The following is a 19,768-nucleotide window of genomic DNA, read 5'->3' as shown; positions in this document are numbered from 1 at the left end:
TAACTCTAAAGTTATATTTAACCCAACTCAACCAGGCGCAAGTGCTAAATGGTGGAACACTGAAAAGGGAATGAGGGCAGAAATTGAGCATGAATTTTGAGTGACTTTTCAATGACCAAGAAAAGCATAAATTAAGCAAGAGGAGGAGTTGAAGAAATGTGAATTGATCTGTTATATCAATCTAAATATAATAGTCCCAGTAAAGTAAAAAATTCCTTAGGAGTTTTGGTCTGTCCAAATTCTCAAGGAGCCCTTTCAAAACTTTCCTCATGGGCAGCCCGTGTGGCTCAGTGGTTTAGCGCCACCTTCAGCCCAGGGCGTGATCTTGGAGTCCTGGGATCGAGTCCCATGTCGGGCTCCCTGCATGGAGCCTGGTTCTCCCTCTACCTGTGTCTCTGCCTTTCTCTGTGTCTCTCATGAATAAATAAATAAAATTTTTAAAAATAAAACTTTCCTCACAACTAAAAAAAGATATTATTAAAAGGAAGTTATTCTACTTTATGTTGTTTTGGTAATTATTCCCTTAATTATTTTTTTAAAGATTTATTGATTGATTGATTGATTGATTGATTTATGAGAGACACTGAGAGAGGGAGGCAGAGACATAGAGAGAGGGAGAAGCAGGCTCCTCTAAGGGAGCCCGATGTGGGACTCAATCCCAGATCCCAGGATCATGCCCTCAGCCAAAGGCAGACGTTCAACCGCTGAGCCACCCAGGCATCCCCCCTTAATTGATTATTGAAAACAGTGTTTAAATATACAAATTCTCAAAGTACCTGGGTGGCTCAGGTGGTTGGCTGCCTTTGGCTCAGGTCATGATCCCAGGGTCCTGAGATCGAGTCCTGCATCAGGCTCCCTGCTCAGCGAGGAGTCTACTTCTCCCGCTCCCTCTGCCGCTCCCCCTGCTTGTGCTCTTTCTGTCCCAGACCTCTCTTTTAGCCATTGGTACGTTCTTGGACTGTGGCTGCATACATTCCTGTCTTCACAGGGTATTTTTCTTGTATATGTTTCTCTGTATCCAAATCTCCCCCTTTTATAAAGACACTAATCATAATAGTTCAGGAGCCTACTTTTCTCTGTTCTTCCACTAATTTTATCTGTAATGATCCTATTTCCAGATAAGGCTACATTCATTAGGACTTCAACATGTGAATTTTGGGAAAGACACATTTCAACCCATAACAGGCTCAAAAATGTGGCACACAGTCATTTGTATTCACACATGCAAAGTACAGTATTCCAAATGTAGCCAGCCTGCAGAGAAGATGCAGCTCAGTAGAGTGGAGTCCACCATGATACCTTCAGTTCTTCTGAATACACCATGTCTTACAAATCATCATGTAGCAAATATTTATTTACAGAGCATTGATAGTACATTATTAGGTGCACATTATTTCCATTGGAATGAATCTCCTTGACTTTCCCTGGGATGCTGAGACACTTAGTGTCTTAGAATTTCCCTAAAGTTCATGGCACCTGGGCGGCTCAGTCAGTTAAGCATCTGCCTTCGGCTCAGGTCATGATCCTGAGGTCTTGGGATGAAGCCCCATTTTAGTCTCCCTGCTCAGTGGGAAGCCTGCTTCTTCCTCTCCCTCTGCCCCTCCCCACTACTCATGTTCTCTCTCTCTCTCTCTCTCTCTCTCTCTCTCTCTCTCAAATGAATAAATAAAATCTTAAAAAAAAATTTCTCGAAAGTTCAACTTCGGTCATTTAGTATTTGTTTTCCATTAGAGAAATGATTGAAATGTCATACATATGCTAGCATTTCATGAAACTAGCCTGAATTCATAAGGGAATGGCCACCTGAATATGATATCAGTGGCACAGTTCTGGTGTGATATCTACAGGCAGTGTTGAAAGTCTCAGGTTGAAGAGGTCAAATGTGTATAAGTGTGTATATGCTCTCCAACTACATATATAAAATATATATTCTATTTATATACATATATAGAGATGGATATACACATATAGTCTATAATACACACACATATATAGAAAGGGGCACTATAAAATTACTTGAGATGTAAAATCCATCTACAAAATGCCAACCTGTGGGCATCTGGGTGGCTCAGTGGTTGAGTGTCTGCCTTTGGCTCAGGTCATGTCCTGGGATCAAGTCCCTCATCAGGCTCCCTGTGGGGAGCCTGCTTCTCCCTCTGCCTGTGTCTCTGCCTCTCTCTGTGTGTCTCTTATGATTAAAAATATATATATATTAAAAAAAAAGCCAACCTACCCACCCCCAGCACATACACACACACCCTCCTACACATTCCTCCAAAACTCAGACACTTTATAGACAACAATCTTTAATAATGTGGAAAGCTGCCAGGAAAACAGCCACAGCTTAAATATATCCCCCCTTTTGACCTCACAGGCGGAGCCGTTGCCCCAGGCCAACACAAACAACACAGCCAGTTCTGCAGAACTTTAAGCAGGAGTGTGAGGGAGAGCTCTTTCTGTCCTGAACTTACTCTGCAATCTGCAGCTGGGACTTCTAACAGTAAGTAGATTTCTATGAATTTTGAGGTTTCTCAAAAGCCCACTTAAGCAAACTTCAAGTTAGTGAAGGGAAGTTAGTTAGGGAAGGAGAAGTCATCCTGGCTTGTGCCCCTTCCCCACCCATATGTACACACCCATGCAGCAACTTCCAGGAAATCTCAGTGATCATGGATTCTCCAGCTCCACTGTCCCTTGGGTGATCATAAGACTAGAGAAAACAGAAATTACCCCTCACTGGGAAACGTCTAAAGGCCCATCCGAGGCTCTGTGATAGGGAAGTGTGCCAAGTGGCTGCCCAGTCAGGTACCCACCAAGAGGCAAAGACAAACCAAAGCTCTAGGGTCTCTGAATGGCAGCTTAAGTTGCATCCCAAAAGACAGCTTCTCAGATAAAATAGAGTGGGGGGGACTGGAGTAGTGTTTACTTTTTGTTTCTAGCAAGGAAATACCACTAAAAGATGAGTAAGGAAATGAATGAATGAATGACCTCTTTCATTGCCCTGTTTATTTATTTATTTAGAGATGTATTTATTTTTTTAAAGATTTTATTTATGTATTCATGAGAGACACACAGAGAGAGGCAGAGACACAGGCAGAGGGAGAAGCAGGCTCCCTGCAAGGATCCTGATATGGAACTCAATCCCAGGACCCCAGGATCATGACCTGAGCTAAAGGCAAACACTCAACCACTGAGCCACCCAGGCATCCCTATTTATTTTGAGAGAGAGAGAGCAAGTGTGGGGGTGGGAGAGGGAGAGGGAGAGAGAGAGAATCTCAAGCAGATTCTCCGCTGAGCAGGGAACCAAAAGTGGGGCTCGATCTCATGACCCTGAGATCATGACCTGAGCTGAAACTAAGGGTTGGAAGCTTAACTAACTGAGCCACCCAGGTGGGTGTTCCCATGTTTATTTACATTGCCTAAAGAAGGATGTTTTTAAATATTTATTTTCCTACCAATTCATTTATTAGTAAGTAGGGGAGTCAATTTATGTATTTCTGTCACTACAGCAACATTTAAGTTCCAGAGCTAATCTTTTTATTGTTAGTGTTTGTGGTCCTTTGCTTTATGTTTAGATGCCTGAGAAGCATGCAACTCTCCCTAAATACATCGAATTTGCATATTATAAACTATTCTGTCTTTTGTTAGGAATAAAGGATTTTTTTTTCCTATTGAGCACTTTGGTTATTTTGATATTTTGTCTATTAATATTGAAACTGCAAGGAATTCAAGTCCAAGCCTTGCTTGAGATGCATGCTCACAGATAAGGCTTATGGGAAATAGTGTCATTTTAGGCCTCTTTCCAAGTAACACTCTTATAAAAAGCAGGTTTTTGCTAATAAAATGTCATTTGTTAATAACTCCATGTGTGTATTATAACTGTATCTATGCTTACCTGGGTTCTGTATATCGTAGATAGTATGAGGATATGTGGTTAAAGAATTTTTATCATCAGCTCCCCAGAATTCAAGAAAAATATGTTCCCCTTGGAAAGGGGATTATTTTTATTAAACCACACCATTTAAGAGGATTTTCAGAAAGAATTATTTTCCCAGTGTCATACTTACATCTTTTTGATGCCTTTTTTTTTTTTTTTTTTTTACTTTCATCTTATCTTCATAGTGGCCTCTTTTTGGTACCTCTGAACTTTCTTTCCTTGCCTCTTCCATTTTACTGTTCTTAGTAAAGAAAATTGACTCCCTGAAAATACTCTTTTCTTAATGGACTGTTGCTTCGCGGACCTCAAGGATTTCAGCTGTTAGGATGTGTGAGAAATGAGGCAGGAGATATCAGATGGCATGAAAGCTGGAATCTTTCCGAAAATCCCAGGAAGGCTGGAAGTGTGAGCAAAAGCAGCCAGGGCAGGCGGGGGTAGGGGGTTGGGGTGGGGGGGAAGCATGGAAGAGAAGAGAGCCACAGCTGGGAAAGCTGGCAAGAAAAAATGGCCAGAAAATACAAGGGAGCCTCACAAGGAGAGAAGTGTAGCCCAAGAAGTCGAGAATCCGGAGATGAGGGAGAAAGAAGCATCCGTTGTAAATTACGGTTTTCCAGTATGGTTCAGGACATCAGTGACATCCAGATACATTGACATGAGCTACCCTTTTAATTGCTTTACCATTGAGCATATTCAGTCTTACTTTCTTGCATGATTATGGCAAAGGACTTCAATAGTCATTGAAATTTTAATGGGAGGAAATGTCTGTGCTTTGCGATTGGACTCTATTCTATTGACAATTTACTAGACCCATCATAGAATTCAGATGGATTAATAAGAAATAGCATGCATTACTTTATAGATATATTTATGGGGTTTTTATACCCAAAGTGTATCAAATTGCTAACATTTATCATTTGGACAAATAGGGGATGTGTGTAATTAGCTAGATTAATAACTGACTTAGTATGTATATCCAGAGGGAACTGATTAATAAATTGCTATCTTCCTAGAGAAAGGTTTCTGGTATTTGAACCAAATCCTGTGCTAGCCGACATTAGGCCTCACTTGGGTACAGCTATACAAATGCATGGCCCAAAGCTGGGAGAGATGGCTAATGTCATAACAAAGGAGAGAAACAGAATTCGAGAACATCTTGACATTTAACGCAGTGACCCAGATCTAAGAGGCAGAAATGGCACAGGGATGATGTAACCACCTCACCATCATCACCACCAATTAAATGGCAAAAAGGCAGTAGGAAAGATTTGGCTTAGCAGCATCATATATGAAAGAAAGTTAGATTTTGCTTTAGTCAAGTGTAAGATTCATACATCCCAACAGTCTAACGTAGCTGGTGAAAAAGTCTTCTATGATCGCAGGTTTTCTAAGTAAGACTATAGTATTTACACGGACACAAGTACGTGTTTCCTGTTCTCCTCTTCACTGATGAAGTGCTACTTCATCTGGAGTGAGGGCCTTTGAGCATGGTCATTTGGAAGCGAACAATCAAAAATTGAAAGCATTAGCCACCCTGTGTGCCACCTGCATATCTCCTCCCGCCTCCCATGTTTCTTCCCCAGTCATTCCTCTCGCATGTATCATCATGCCCTCCCCAAGTCTGAGCTTGTTCTCACTAAAGCAGGAAACACTGAAGATGTTTCAACCCAGCCTCCAGGGCAATGGAAGACATCTCTCATTGTGTTCTTTCTGTGTCTTGCCCACAGTACATCTTGCTCAGTGCTTGCTGAATTGTTTGTTGAATTTTAATCTCCCATGCTGAGAATGGTATTGCCCCACTGCTGACGACTGGGATGACCAGTGCTGCATTCCAGGTGGCCCTTATTGCCACCCAAGTGTAGGATCTGGTATCTCAGGAATGACTTCCAGATTTCTATGGTACTCACTCCTTGACCATGCAAGTTTCAGCTCTTTCTCTTCCTATGTATCTAAATGTCTGGGACTGAGTGTCTATTTTGGGTACCATGGTCTTTCTTGATCTTGCCAGGAGATCTTTTCAAGAACTGTAGCTCTTACCCTGAATCACTGCCCAGTGGCCAGAGTCTATAGCTGTGATTAGTCTCCAGGATGAAAATGGACCACAGTCCTGAGTTCACCAGCTCCCTATTGCCTCCCTATAATATCTGGTCCACAAGAATTCCTCTAGCACTATCACCAAAACCCACATAAAGGTGATTTCCTAAATGATATCAATGTTACCTTGTCCACTGGATGTTGTGCTTGGTTACTGGGCTGCTTTCTTCAGTTGGGCTTTGTAGCTGAAGCAGGCTCTTAGCCTGCTCTGCTGTTGTGACCATGCCTGGCCAGGGCCTAGCTCTCTTCTTCTTACAGCCTGTGTGCTTTTTTGAGTTAGGGTAGCTGGTACTCAGAACTATATTCTTTGAAATGGAGAAGGGGAGGCTCAAGGGCAGGAAAAGAAGAACTTCTTTAATTCGGTGTCTTTGAGTCTTTGAAAAGTTGCCATGTAGGGAAATTATCGGACTTGTTCCATATGGCCCTAGAAGTTAGATCCAGGACCCCAGTGAGGTTGAAGCCACTAAGTCACTGTGTGAAAAAGAACCTTCCTTACCCCAGCTCAAATCTAACAGCATTTCCCAGAGACAGAAACGAATTCCTCCTGGGAGCCCTTCATTATGGAAGGGAATCCTAGCACAGGCTCGATTAACAGATCATGTTGGTTTGTTTCCACTGCAGCATTAATAAAAGATAGTATTTATTTGGATGGTGTTTGCATGTGTGATATGTTACTGCGGTCACACGCCAATCATGAGTGCCCTGCAATCCTGCTCCTTTCCTTGTCTTCAGGGACTGCAAGGGAGAGCAGTTTTATTATATAGCACTATCCTCAAATCTACTCTGATTTTTTAAAATCAATTCACTCATTCAGTAATAAATATTGAGTGATTATTATATAGTAGGCGTTGTGATTCATTCTGTGCTTAGTACCTTTAGCTGTTATGTTTAACCAAGTCCTTTCTATATACTTATAACCTGGATGTCACAGACATTGTAGAAAGTGTTCAAGTATCAAGTGGGGTTGTTTTGTAGGTCACCTTTAAGTTTCTTTTACATTTGAAAATCCTTAATTGAGCTTCATGATTCTGGTCTCACAGTGAGTGGATAACCTGCCTCCAAGTATAGTTTTTAAAAGTCAAACATGAATTTGGAGTTGGGTTACTTGAGTCTCTGCTACCCAGTCCCCGTAGTTATCTACTCAGATAGCAGGGGGATATGCTGTCAACATCACTCTATTTCCCTAGAAGGGACTGTAAGGACATAAGTTTAAAAACCAAAAAACCACTCCCCTTCCTACTCAGCAGTGCCAGCTGGGGGTTGGGTCAGGCCATCTGTCAGGTGCATATCCCAACCCTCAGGGTCCCAGTGGCCCAGAAATTGAACTCTATGTCAGTTTTTCTGAGTGGCTTTAGCTAGAATAAGCCTTCAAGTTAGCAAAGCATCATGAATTACCAGAGTTCACTCTTGAGCCTTCTTATGAATGTCATCATCTGTGTTAAGAACCTGCTAACAGTCCTAATGAAAATTCTGTCAGTGAAGTAGGTATGGAAGAAACAGTGCTGAGTTTGGCATTCCACTGACATAGCATATGCAGTGGGGGGAGAGGGGGTCATATTTGAGTAGACGCCTCACTTCTGAAGTTCCATTCAGTGGAAAAAGAAATCAACATGGAAAGCATGGGATTTCTCTTTGATTGGATCAGTCATCATCCTTACGATGCTTGTTGCCATGTAGACTTTTTGATTATGGCCATTCTATGGGGGATGAAATGGTATCTCATGTCATTATGGTTTTGGTTTGCATTTCCTTGATAACTAATAATGCTGAGCATCTTTTCATGTGCTCATTGGCCATTGTATATTTACTTTGAGAAATATCTATTCAGATGTTTTGCCGATTTTTGATCAGATTGTCTTTTTATTATTGAGTTAATAAAAGTTCTTTTATATCCCAGATAAAAGTCTTCTATTAGATATGATTTGCCCAGATTTTCCCCCATTCTTTGGGTTGTCTTCACTTTCTTAATAGTGTCCTTTAAAGCATGAATATGTTTAATTTTGATCAAGTCCGATTTATCAATTTCTTCTTTTGTTGCGTTTGCTTTTGGTGTCATATATAAGACTCCACTGCCAAATATGAGCTCATGAAGATTTGTCCCTATTCTTTTTTCTGAGAGTTTTGTTGTTTTAGCTTTTAAATGTAGATTTTGATTCTTTCTGATTTAGCTTTTATATTGTCTGAGTTGAAGACCCAACTTCATCCTTTTGCATGAAAACATGCAACATGGCTATCCAGTTGTCCTAGATTTTTTGGTTGACTGTTTTTCCCCATTGATTATTTGGCACCCTTGTCAAAAATTAATTGGCCATAGACATACAGGTTTATTTCTGGGTGGTACATCCTATTCCATTGATCTTTAGGTTTATCCTGTTCCAGTACCACACTGTCCTGATTACCTTGTTTCTTTGAAATATTTTTAAGTCATGAAATGCATATTCTGAAAATGCAAAACTATGTACCACTTTTATGTTATTAAAATAACTGTCAGGTTATGTGCTTAATTTTCAAATTAGACTCTTTACTCCATCTAGTAATAGAGAAGCATCTGCAAACATATTATTTCTAATACATATTAATAAGATTTGGCATTTTAAGAAAAAATATTCTTCTCATTTTTTTTTTCTGTAGCAGTTTGATTTAGATAATCAAATCTTGCTTCTATTTCTAACAAATTCAGGAGAGTTCTCTGGGACCGACCATGGAGATATAGGGAAGTGGAGATGTTTACAGTTGAAATCCACATCTAAATATATCCTGGCAGGGTTTCAGGAGGAGGTTTGTTTTAAAATCTAATGAAAGAGCAAAAGGTGGTTTGGGAAAGGCTCCTGTCTGCAAAGCCCTCACCCAGTGAAGCTGCTCTGCCCTCTCAGTTTGCATGATTGACAGTGGAAAGACCTGGAATCTGATCGGAAGAAGACAGCCCATGATTGTGTGTCTTATTCTGGTCTTTATAGGCATATTAAAGAAAAATAATAATAATAGCTGAATGCAGTGGCAAACAAAAGGTGGCCATTTCTCACTTGGTAACTGTCAGGGAGACAATAGATGTACCTTGAGATAATACAAATAATCTGCTGACTCTGCTATGGAAGAAAGCAACATACAGTCTAAGATCATATGTCTCCTAATAATAGAACATCACTAGATGCAAATCTAGAAGGCTCGTGTTGTGTTCAGTTTTTTATATTCAAACAGGAATATAAAAATTGTAGGAATTGTATCTCTGTTAAAATAGTTGAGAAGTTCTGAATCTTAGTTAACAGCTAGGATATTCCCCTTAGGGTGTAAGCTCACCCTGTCATTCATTCCATCCTCTTCCCCTACTCCCTCTCCTGCTGCACTTATTATGGTGCCTTACATCAGAGGTTCAGCATAGGACATATTTGTTAGAGGATGGGAAAAGATGTGGAGAGGAAAGGGGAACAGAGGAAAGGCTGGGCACCAAAACTAGAACAAAGCCATGGATGGGACCGAAGTACACTGATTCCCACAGTGGAGTGGGTGAAGAAACAACTTGGGATCAAGGGATCTGCATGTCAGGTCACACAGTTCATGCTGTGTGCACACATAGGGCTGGGGACGCATTGCAGAGGCAGATGGGGAGAGAGAACCTTAAGCAGGCTCTCTGCCCAGCATGGGGCCTGGTGTAGGGCTCTATTTCACCACCCTGAGGTTATGACCCGAGCCAAAATCAGGAGGGGGACTCTTAACAGACTGAGCCACCCGGGTGCCCCGAAGATGCTCCTTTTAATAAGACATTCTCAGGTGCCTGGGTGGCTTAGTTGGTTAAGCATCTGCCCTGTTTAATTCAGGTCATGATCCTGAGGTCCTGGGATCGAGACCCGCATCGGGCTCCTTGCTAAGTGGAGAGCCTGCTGCTTCCTCTCTGTCTGCCTGCCACTCACCTTGCTTGTACTCTCTCTCTCTGTCAAGTAAATAAAATCTTCTTTTAAAAAAAAGACATTCTCATAATTAAATCATAGCTTACTTTATTTAAAAGCATAAATACTCTTCAAATAAATCACTTGTTTTATTCCAAATTTGGGTAACAGATATTTGAATTTTAATATTAACCGTGCAATGGCACATAGATTTATTTATCGTAGTATTAGGAAAAATATGGAGAGAGCAAAAAAATTGATGGGTGTTTGATCAGACATTAATTTTTATGTTAGAGAAATTTTTTTATTTATTTACTATTTGTTGCTGCTCCTCGACTTTGCAGCTTGCTTTGCTCAGGAAGGAATAAAAAGCCTCAGTGTTTGGCCTTAAATTTGCCAGCGTGCTTTACAACGAACTGGACACGTATCTTTCGCAGTCTGTATCCATCTGCCTTTTTTCCCCTAATTTTCTTTCTCTTTGGTTGCAGGCCAAGAAGGAAGAGAGGACTCTCACCACAGCATTTCAGAGGGAGTACATTGCCAGAGCTTTGATTTCTTATTTGGACAAACGTTTCTCCAAGGTAACTATTACCGATGCACAATAAGGGGGACCCATCCTTAGAATTCGCAGACTGCGGTGGTGCCACACACAGGCGTGATTGTGCCGTCTAATAGGAGCCTAGGGTGCTGTGAAAGAGGGAGGGAGAGAAGAAGACCGAACAGTGGGGACATCCTGCTGGCCTCCTAAACGTGTTACCCGGAGAATGCCATCAGAATCTGGGAGCTCACCGAGTCGTACTACACATGTGTGGGAGGAAAGGGGAGGCTGTACTTCCCTCTTCGTGTTAATCTCTCTCTGGCATTCACGAAAACAATAGCTAGTGTGGTTTGATTATTAAAAAGAACCCCAGCATTTTGTCTTCTATGGGGAAAGCGTGGTGCAATTCTCAGAGGTTACAGTAAAATCTGTGCTGTATGCATGTCATAGAGGGAAAGGAAAGGGAATCATGATATTTTATACCAACTAAGACTTAAAAATGTGGAAGATTGTAAAGAAATCCATGCTTTCCTTTCATGAAAATACCACTTTGTGAGGCTGTGGTTGGGTTGGTGACAAATACTTCATGAAGTTCCTGTTTTGGAAAATCCTATCCTTAACGCCTTTTCATGAATATGAGAGAGAGAGAGAGAGAGACAGACAGACAGACAGACAGACAGACACCTCAAAGAGAAGTCTGTCAGCATCATAACTGTATGTTTCAGGGGAGTAACTCCGGGCGCTTTCTTTATGAATCGTAAGCTTAGTGGGAATAAAGGCTTAACAGAGGCAGCTGAATTCATAGTCAGCTTTAGCATTCATGAATCGGCTGCCAATATTTTAACACAAATTGCTGTGTCATTTCTATGAAGCTCCCCTGTTGCTACTCAGTCTGTAGCCAAAAGCCATTTTTGCTAAGCCCTGAAATTACATCTGATAAAACTGCCTCCTTCCTTCCTGATAGAGATACCCAAGGACACAACCCACAGAAATGCACAAATATATGATCCAATTGAAAAAAAAAAAAAAAAAACTTGTCAGCTTTCTCTGTTTAGCAGCTAATATATGGCTGACATGACCTAGTCCTTAGCTTGCTAGAATGCACTTTCAGATTGGCAAGGGGCGAGTAATGCTTTCCTCATCAGTCCTCATCCTAGTTGTTCTTTTCTGAAGGGTCTGGGTGGGGGGAATGGAGGCTGTACATTAGAGGAGAATTTTGTGATACTATTCATTGTCTGTTCTGACAGAGAAGACATTGTTTGTTCACTGTAATAGGCTTGGCAGGAATCTGTGCTGTGCATACAGAATGGGGGAACAGCAGTGGAGAATCTCAAAATCCGAAGCAAGAGATTAGCTTAGAGATTTTTTTTTTAAAATACTTTAAAGCTTCTCATTGCTGTAGGTGCAAGTCATAATTTAGGGAAATAGTTGTCCTTCAAGTGATAGTTTCCTTCACCTTGCATTATGCGTGTATTACATTAAAAAAAGGCTTCAAGACAGCGGTGTGCTTATCGAACTACTATAGTAACAAGAATTACAATCATGAAGTTTATAAACACACCAGACCTGCTTGGCGATCGCTCCCTGTGCATTAGTATTCATGTCAGTGTAAATGAAAAACAACCTATGCACCTCGTCTGGTGATTCACAGAAGCAAGTGTGAGCTGCCTAAGGTAAGAGAAAAAAGACACATTAAATGATAGGCTTTGAGATCAGCAGTACACTGTTAGGGACAGTGTGAGAGGGTGCCATGCCCCAAATGTCCAGAATTTTAAATTCAACTGTGAAAGTGAAGATTCAAACGGATGTGCTAGCCCTTTCTTGGAAACCAAACTGGCAGAGATGTAAAACGAGACTGAAGCTCAGTGTTTCTGCTGCTTAAGAAGCAGAAACACCCCACTTCCTTGCTAACCTCCCCTCCCCACCTGGCACAGGAACTGTGTGGTGTGATGGTCCCAGGAGCCCCAGGCATCTGGGGATTTCACGTGTGTGCATGTGTGTGTGTTGCACTAGAGCAGAAAATGATGTCAGGCTGCAGGCTGCTGTGTTCGCAGAGCACGTGAGCTAGACCAGGGGAGCTCCAAGAGCAGGTGTGTGGGCCCATTCCCAGCCGAGTCCAAGGGCCTGTCGTCCTTATGGCTCCAAGAGAGATTTACCATATCCCCCAGTCTTGGCTTGTATTTATGAGAACTCCCTGTATATTTTTGTAAGAACTATGTAATATAAATTAAGACATTTCTAAAATTACAGCTGCAATGATGTCGGTGTATAGGCGGTCATTAGATTATTGCAGACCCTTCTCGGCTTTCTATGTGACCTGTGTAAGGATCAGCCTTAGACACCTAAAGCAGATCTTTTACTCTGCTGCTTAATAATACCATCCAGGTACCATTATTTGCTTCATTTTTAAATTTCTCAGTCTTTTAAAATGTGTTTAGCAGTCTTTTTAAAGACATGTTTGTGTAACCTCTTAAAAATACGTAAAATATAGATGGTGGTATTTTCCAGTAAAAACCAAAGGAACCAAGTAAAATTAACCAAGATGTTACAAAACTGTTTCCCTTTATTGCTTCAATAAATTGGTGCATTTATTTGGTCGGTTTTAAAAGTAGTTTTTATGTTATCATTTCTAACAGCCAAGTTGATGGCTACTAAGGGAGGAAAAGCAGAGGTGGGGCGGGTCCCTACTGCTCCTGCAGGGGGCTGGGGACGGGCAGGCCTCAGAAGACAGTTTGCAGGGTAACTGCTGGCGTGGCTGTGACTTGACGGCCCTGTCTCCCATACTGCCTTCTTGTTCCTGTTCTCCCGGAACCCTGGTAACCACTGTACTGGAGACCCGGTCATTAGCATGCACTAGTGACACCCGGCTCTGCGGAGCGTGGACCTCAGCCTGCCAGAAAGCAGTGGGAGCTCACAGGCTGCTCCATCAGCGGGTGCACCTCTAGGGGCCGAACCCTCGCCTGGTCTGGCTTCATTCACATCCTGGTAACCAGGAGACAAGGACTATCCTTGTCTTAAAATGACGAGTCGCCAAGGGCTTGTTTCACCAGTTCCAGCTCATCTTTGTCTACTGGGAAAGGAGGCACATACCAGTGGAGAGAAATTGGGAGTAAACGCTTAATGACACTCTTTTATTTAACAAACACTTAAACTGCACCAACTGTGAGGCAAGCAGTTGTCTAAATACTTTGCAGATATTAACTCATGTAACCCACTCTCCTTCCCCACCACTGCTACCATTATTATGATTCCCATTTTACTGATGAGGAAACTGAAGCTCAGAGAGGGTAATTTGTCCTGGGTTCCACAGGTGGTGAGAGTGGATCACATGTGCGCTGGGGCTGTCTGCCCTAGGGTCTAGGCATTAGGTCCCTGTGCACCCCATCGCAGACCCCTCTTGTACCAAGAACAGAATTTGCTTAACGATCTGTCCCTTTGGGGTCTGGAAGCACACAGCCCCTTTTGGGGTCTGCCGTCAGAGAAGCACACACGGTGGGTTACATTGCTGGTTTTCAAACTGTACACCCCTTGCCTCTTGGAGTTTACATCAGGGGAAGAAGAATTTTTAATTTGTGTCCTTCTAGTGGGTGCAGGTCAGTGGATTCCAGGCCTTGCATCCTGTGGCTGTCGGGGTGAGCTGTACTCCGCAGCATGCCTGCCCAGCATCACCCAAGCTGCACTGGGAGAAAGGCCAAGGCCATTGCTCTCCCTCTTCCTAACACTTCTTTGACTGCATGGGTCCTGTACCTTTCTGTGTGCTCCAGTCCTGGGGCCAGCAATGTTGGACTTGCCAGTATGGAGAGAAGCCACTGTTCAAGCCCATAAGTTGATAAGATGGATGTTTGACCATTCTCCTTTCTCACCTGCAGTGAGGATTTAGACAGCTGCCTTTGGGAGGTCTTGCCTTACCCCAATGTTCCCCCAAAGAGTGGTGTTTTTTTTTTTTTTAAGAGTTTATTTATTCATGAGAGACACAGAGAGAGAGAGAGAGAGAGAGAGAGAGAGGCAGAGACACAGGCAGAGGAAGAAGCAGGCTCCATGTAGGGAGCCCGATGTGGGACTCGATCCCAGGACTCCAGGATCACACTCCGGGCCAAAGGCAGGTGCTAAACCGCTGAGCCACCCAGGGATCCCCCCCAAAGAGTGGTGTTAATGAGTGCAGCTCCCTGCCACCTCTCCTGAAAGAGAAAAGAAAAAAAGACGTTTCATTTATGATCCGATATGTTTGAGAGACAGAGATTAAATGAAATTAAATTGGTGTACTTACTGCAAATTTCTCAGAATTTCCTTGTGACTCTCCACAGCAAGATGTGGAGAGATGTGGAGCAGAATTTCCTAAAGCTTTTATCCTCTCAGGTGGGGAGAAATGTCTAGCAGCACCCGTTGGGCAGTGCTGTCTTAAGAAAAGGAGAGACAACAGAACAGTGTCATAGAAGGTAATCAGGTATTGAGGAAAGACCAGCCAGCTACATTTGGGATCCCTAAATGCCACCCCGTCTTTGAACCAATAGTCATTGGTACCTTAGAGCTTCAGATTTCTCATCCGTAAAATATGGAGGATAGAACTGGATTATCTCTAAGCTGTTTTCATCTTTGTGAGAAGCTGGCAACTGTTTGTTTATATCCTAGCTTGCTCCAGAAGAGCTTTTAAGAATAAGGTGCAATTTATTGCAAATTATTGCAAGGATTATTTTATATATATAAATTTATGTATATAAAACATATAAGACAGAGTAAAATTAAAAACAGGTGGGGTAAAATGAGGCCTAGGAAATATAAGGCAGGAAAGACAGAGAAAGGAGGGAGGTTAGTATGCAGAAGAAATTCTCTGAAATCCTTCATGGCTGAAAGGAAAGAACCAAGTTTTGCTCACTGCTTTGTGATGAACTGTTTGAGGAGAGAACTAGAATCAAAGCTTCCTAATTAATAGGGTCCTAAGCTAAAAACAAATGTTTCCTGCAGAAACAGCTATTCCCAGTTTTGAGACCAAATTTTTCCCACGGTTTTTAAATTCCGTGGCCTTTTGGTCTTTTAGGTAGAAATTTTGGCTCCGTGACAGACTGGTCCCAAAGAGATTTGGACCCTCCACAAATGTGTTTCATAGGGAGCTGCGGATAGTGTCCTCATTTACTAAGCCAGTACACATTGTATACCTGTTCTGCTTTGATGTATGAGAAGGTACCTGAGTCTCGATTCTCCAGAATCTGGAGTGTTCTCCAGAACCCCTGGAGGGCTGTGTGATGGGAGGCAAGGTCCGGGTTGCTGTGCCGAGGTGGACGGGGTCTAGAGCAGAGCCTGTTTGTGTGACCTCCCTTATACAGCGTCACTACATCCATCCTGTTTTCAGGATGCTGATCCCTTTGTCTCCCCCCACCCCATGCAAGTCTTACTTCTCACCCTTTGTCCTCTCCTGGATCACGGTTTCCCTGCAGCCTCTTCACAAGACCACTGGGATTCAGAGGTGTCCCAGGGGGTTTACATTGTTAGGGGGGTAAAAATTCAAATCCAAATCCTCTTTTTAAAGTCTCAGTAAATAAAATGATTCTGAAATGTTTTTTAAAAAAATAATGCTGTCGGAGGACCTCTTAGAACATAGAAAGCCTTTAGTGACAGATGAACAAGCATGTCACTGAAATGCTGCAAGCGCCCATGGCAGCTTTCCTTAGTTTTTCTTTATTTTATTTTATTTTATTTTATTTTATTTTATTTTATTTTATTTTATTTTATTTTATTTATTTTTTTTTTTTAGTTTTTCTATTTAGTCACCTATTGTTACTTTATCTTTGAAATGGATTGCTCACTCCTGAGACAAGAAGCCTAAGAAGTATTGATGTTGTTCTAAGCTGCAATCATCTGGCCGAAATTCTTATATACTTACCATAGTGTTTTATTTCCTAAATTGGGGTAGTAGTTACACTGGTGTTTGTTGTATCATACTTTTTGTAAATCTTAAATATCTTAATATATTTGGTAAGTTACGTATCAGCTTTTTTGAATATCTGTGGTATAAAATTCAATGTTAAAAGAAAAAATAATGGCAATCATACAACTTATTTTTTATTTATTAGAAATAAGGATCATCCATACCCTTAATATATATATGTCCTCAGACTCCTGTTGGCAAGCTGGCAACACAAGTCAGACAAAATACGTATTTATTGCAGAGAAATGCTTGCAAATAGCAGCCTAAACCTGCTTATCTTGTCTCGTTGTTTTATAAGTACACATAAAAATCATCATAGGCTGATTATGTTTGTCCAAAATGTTAGATACCAGGCAGCCCGGGTGGTTCAGTGGTTTAGTGCTGCCTTTGGCCCAGGGCCTGATCCTGGAGACCCGGGATCGAGTCCCACATCGGGCTCCCTGCATGGAGCCTGCTTCTCTCTCTGCCTGTGTCTCTGCCCCTCTCTGTGTGTGTGTGTGTTTCTCATGAATACATAAATAAATAATCTTTAAAAAAAAAAAAGTTAAATACTGAAACATCAGTTAATGAAAGCAATTATTGTCTGTTTTGATATTATAACATATTAAATATTAATTTGAGACTTATATATTTGAAACTTACTTATGAAAATATATATTGGATATATATCTCATATACCAGTATGTCTTCTCAAAAATTTGTCTGCAGGTTATGCATTTTATTTTATAATTAATTTAGAGTTCATTGAAATAGCACATCACTTGTTAAAAAGGAAACACTCAAGGGGCACCTGGGTTGCTCATTCGGTTAAGCATCCCACTCTTGGTTCCGGCTTAGGTCATGATCTCAGGATTGTGAAATAGAGCCCCACGTCAGGCTTCATGCTGGTGTGGAGCCTGCATAAGATTCTCTCTCTCCCTCTACCCCTCCCCCCTTAAGAAAAAAAGGAAACACTCAAAATAGGATTATTAAAGTTTACATGTAAGTGAGCATGATAATACAAACTTTAGTAATAACTTGTCCAAAGTCAAAAAATTGTCCTTAAGTCACCTCTTTCTTATATACCATAAAATTTTTAATCAAAACAGTTCCATTGAAGGCTTGCAAAAATAAACCTATGCAAGTCAAAACAGGTGAAGACTTTTAGTGAAGCCTGAACAAGACATTGCAATAATTATTTGTGTTCAGTTTAAAGAAAATGTTGCTGTTCTAGAGTAAGTGGTTGGTAATGAGATAATATGAGGTATGGTGAATTGCGGAAAGAAGATTAAAGGCCGACAGTAGAGTCAGTTGATTAGAAGAAAATGTTATGAAACCTCTCATGCCCCTGCACACACACCCCCCCCCCCCCCCCCCACTACATCACAGGAGCATCTGCTGCAGTTTCCTGTTCAGGGAAAGTCAGCTATTGCCTCTCCCAGCAAGTGCTGACCTCAGATGTGTTACACAAGCCCCTGTACTCTTTATGTTCTCTTTACTTATTATAAGATATACATACATATGTACACTATTTTGAAATACCAACCATAAATGAATGGCATTTCCCCTATTTATTGTTCTTTTTACAACAAAAGGTGATTTCTTCCTAAGAATTACTATTTTTCTTAATCAGGTTACATTTCTTAGAGTTTCATTTCCTTGTGTTCTAAGAGATTGGAGCATTATTTGTACTGTCTTGTTAGGTGAGCTTATTAGTTTTCATGTTCTGACTTCACTATTAACGTTTTTATTACAGTAAATAAATTTTACATCTATTACGTTCAAAAGCAGCTAATGAATTTCAAAGTCATTTCAATCAGCATCATTATTTTCCAACAATCTTAATGTTGCCTGACTATTCTAATTGTTAATTAAAAATCCAACTGTCATTGGAGTAAATACTCTTTAATAAAACTTCAATAACAATCTAAAGAAGTATTTCAGTGGATTCGACCTAAGAAAAAAGAAATAGACCTAAATGAAATATCTTTTGCATTTAATTAATTGGTGTAAGCTGCAGTATTTCTCCGTGAATCGTAACTAGCTTTCATTTTCAAACTTTGGAAGAATGAGTCATTTGTACTAGGAAGTAGATGCTAAAGAACTATGTTTGGCAACTTGGAGAACATTTTTAGCATTTGAATTTCCCTATTTATAGTACAGCATGAGGCAGAGTAAAATGTTTGGCATTTCTATAAGGGATGCAAACTCTTTAACATTCTCTGTTGTGATCTAACAATTCATTTCAGAGTAAGATGAATCAGTCTTGTTTGGAAAATGTTTTATACAAATATTGGCAAGGAAACTGTAACTGCATTTCTGTGGATTTTAAAAATGCAAACTCCCCTAAAGTAAATGATGACAAATTTCACAATATTACTTCTTTCTTCTGCTTTACTATAGTTCTGTGCGACCTGCCTTTTATTACTTTAAATCCTCACATTACTCTTCCATATCCCTTGCTTTTTAGATTTTGCTAACCCATGTTGAAATCAGAGACCATGTTTCTAGGTCCCTCTAATGTCAAGTTCTTTTTAGTCTAACCTCTCACTCCCCACAGTGGTTTTCTCATATTAAAACTCTAGGTTACTTTATTAACATATGACCTTTTCTTTTACATTAGACAATATGAGAACAGTAATTTGTAGGGTTTTGCACTTGCGTGGCTGAATGAAGGAGAAAGATTCATGTTCTGTCTCATTCTCTCTTACACACACACACCTGGTGTTGAACTAATAAAAAAAAATAGTGCAAACTAAATGTACTATGGTATCCTGGAGGGGATAACAAAAAGAGACATTAGTGAAAACTAAGGAAATCTGAATGATGTATGGCTATTACTTAATAATAATGTACCAGTATTGGTTCATTAACTGTATAAATGTACCATGTTAATGTACAAAGTTAATAGTAGACTAGAAAAATCACAGTAACTATATTTATAGCTAATGTATTAAATGGTAGAGTTGACTACAATATGTTTCTTGATAAGAATAATTAGGGCACAAAGTAGTAACTAGTCCTTTTTTTGCCAAGATCTTCTTTCAGCGTAACTGCCTGTAGCAGAGGTTGGCAAAATCTGGGGCCAGCCAGCCACCATTTGTGTGGGGCTTGAACACGGGCTTGAACACGCTCTGCTGTGATCTTGCTTGTGCCCATTTCCAGAAAGCTGAGAGAGTGCATGCTCAGGCTTCCTGGGCTTGATTCCCAGCCCTTTGGTTAGGGGTTTTGCTTGATTCATTTAACCTCTCTGGACCTCATTTTCCAATTTTAGGAAATTAAAGGGTCAAATCAGATTTTTGACTTAGGAAATCTGTGGCTTAGAAAATTCTGACTCTGAATATGTGCTAGAGGTCTGTTTGTGATTGTGATCGTAGCTTTGGAATTCATTGAGGATGGAACTTTGGCACCAAGCCAAT

General features: G+C 40.8%; 1 protein-coding gene across 3 annotated transcripts in view; it reads left to right on the top strand.

Moving 5' to 3' along the window:
- PAG1 (phosphoprotein membrane anchor with glycosphingolipid microdomains 1) overlaps positions 1 to 19,768 on the top strand; it is a 138,036-nt gene that overhangs the window by 67,014 nt on the left and 51,254 nt on the right. For 2 of the 3 annotated variants that reach the window (XM_038579601.1, XM_038579602.1), the window contains 2 exons: positions 2,375 to 2,500; positions 10,398 to 10,490. The gene's annotated coding sequence lies outside the window, so the exon portion shown is untranslated. The remainder of the gene's footprint in view (positions 1 to 2,374; positions 2,501 to 10,397; positions 10,491 to 19,768) is intronic. The other variant, XM_038579603.1, reaches the window with a different exon arrangement.

Source organism: Canis lupus, chromosome 29, assembly GCF_011100685.1.
Source record: "Canis lupus familiaris isolate Mischka breed German Shepherd chromosome 29, alternate assembly UU_Cfam_GSD_1.0, whole genome shotgun sequence".
NCBI classification, from domain to species: Eukaryota; Metazoa; Chordata; class Mammalia; order Carnivora; family Canidae; genus Canis; species Canis lupus.
The sequence above is the reverse complement of the archived record's forward strand: the minus strand, read 5'-3'. Positions and strand labels throughout refer to the sequence as shown.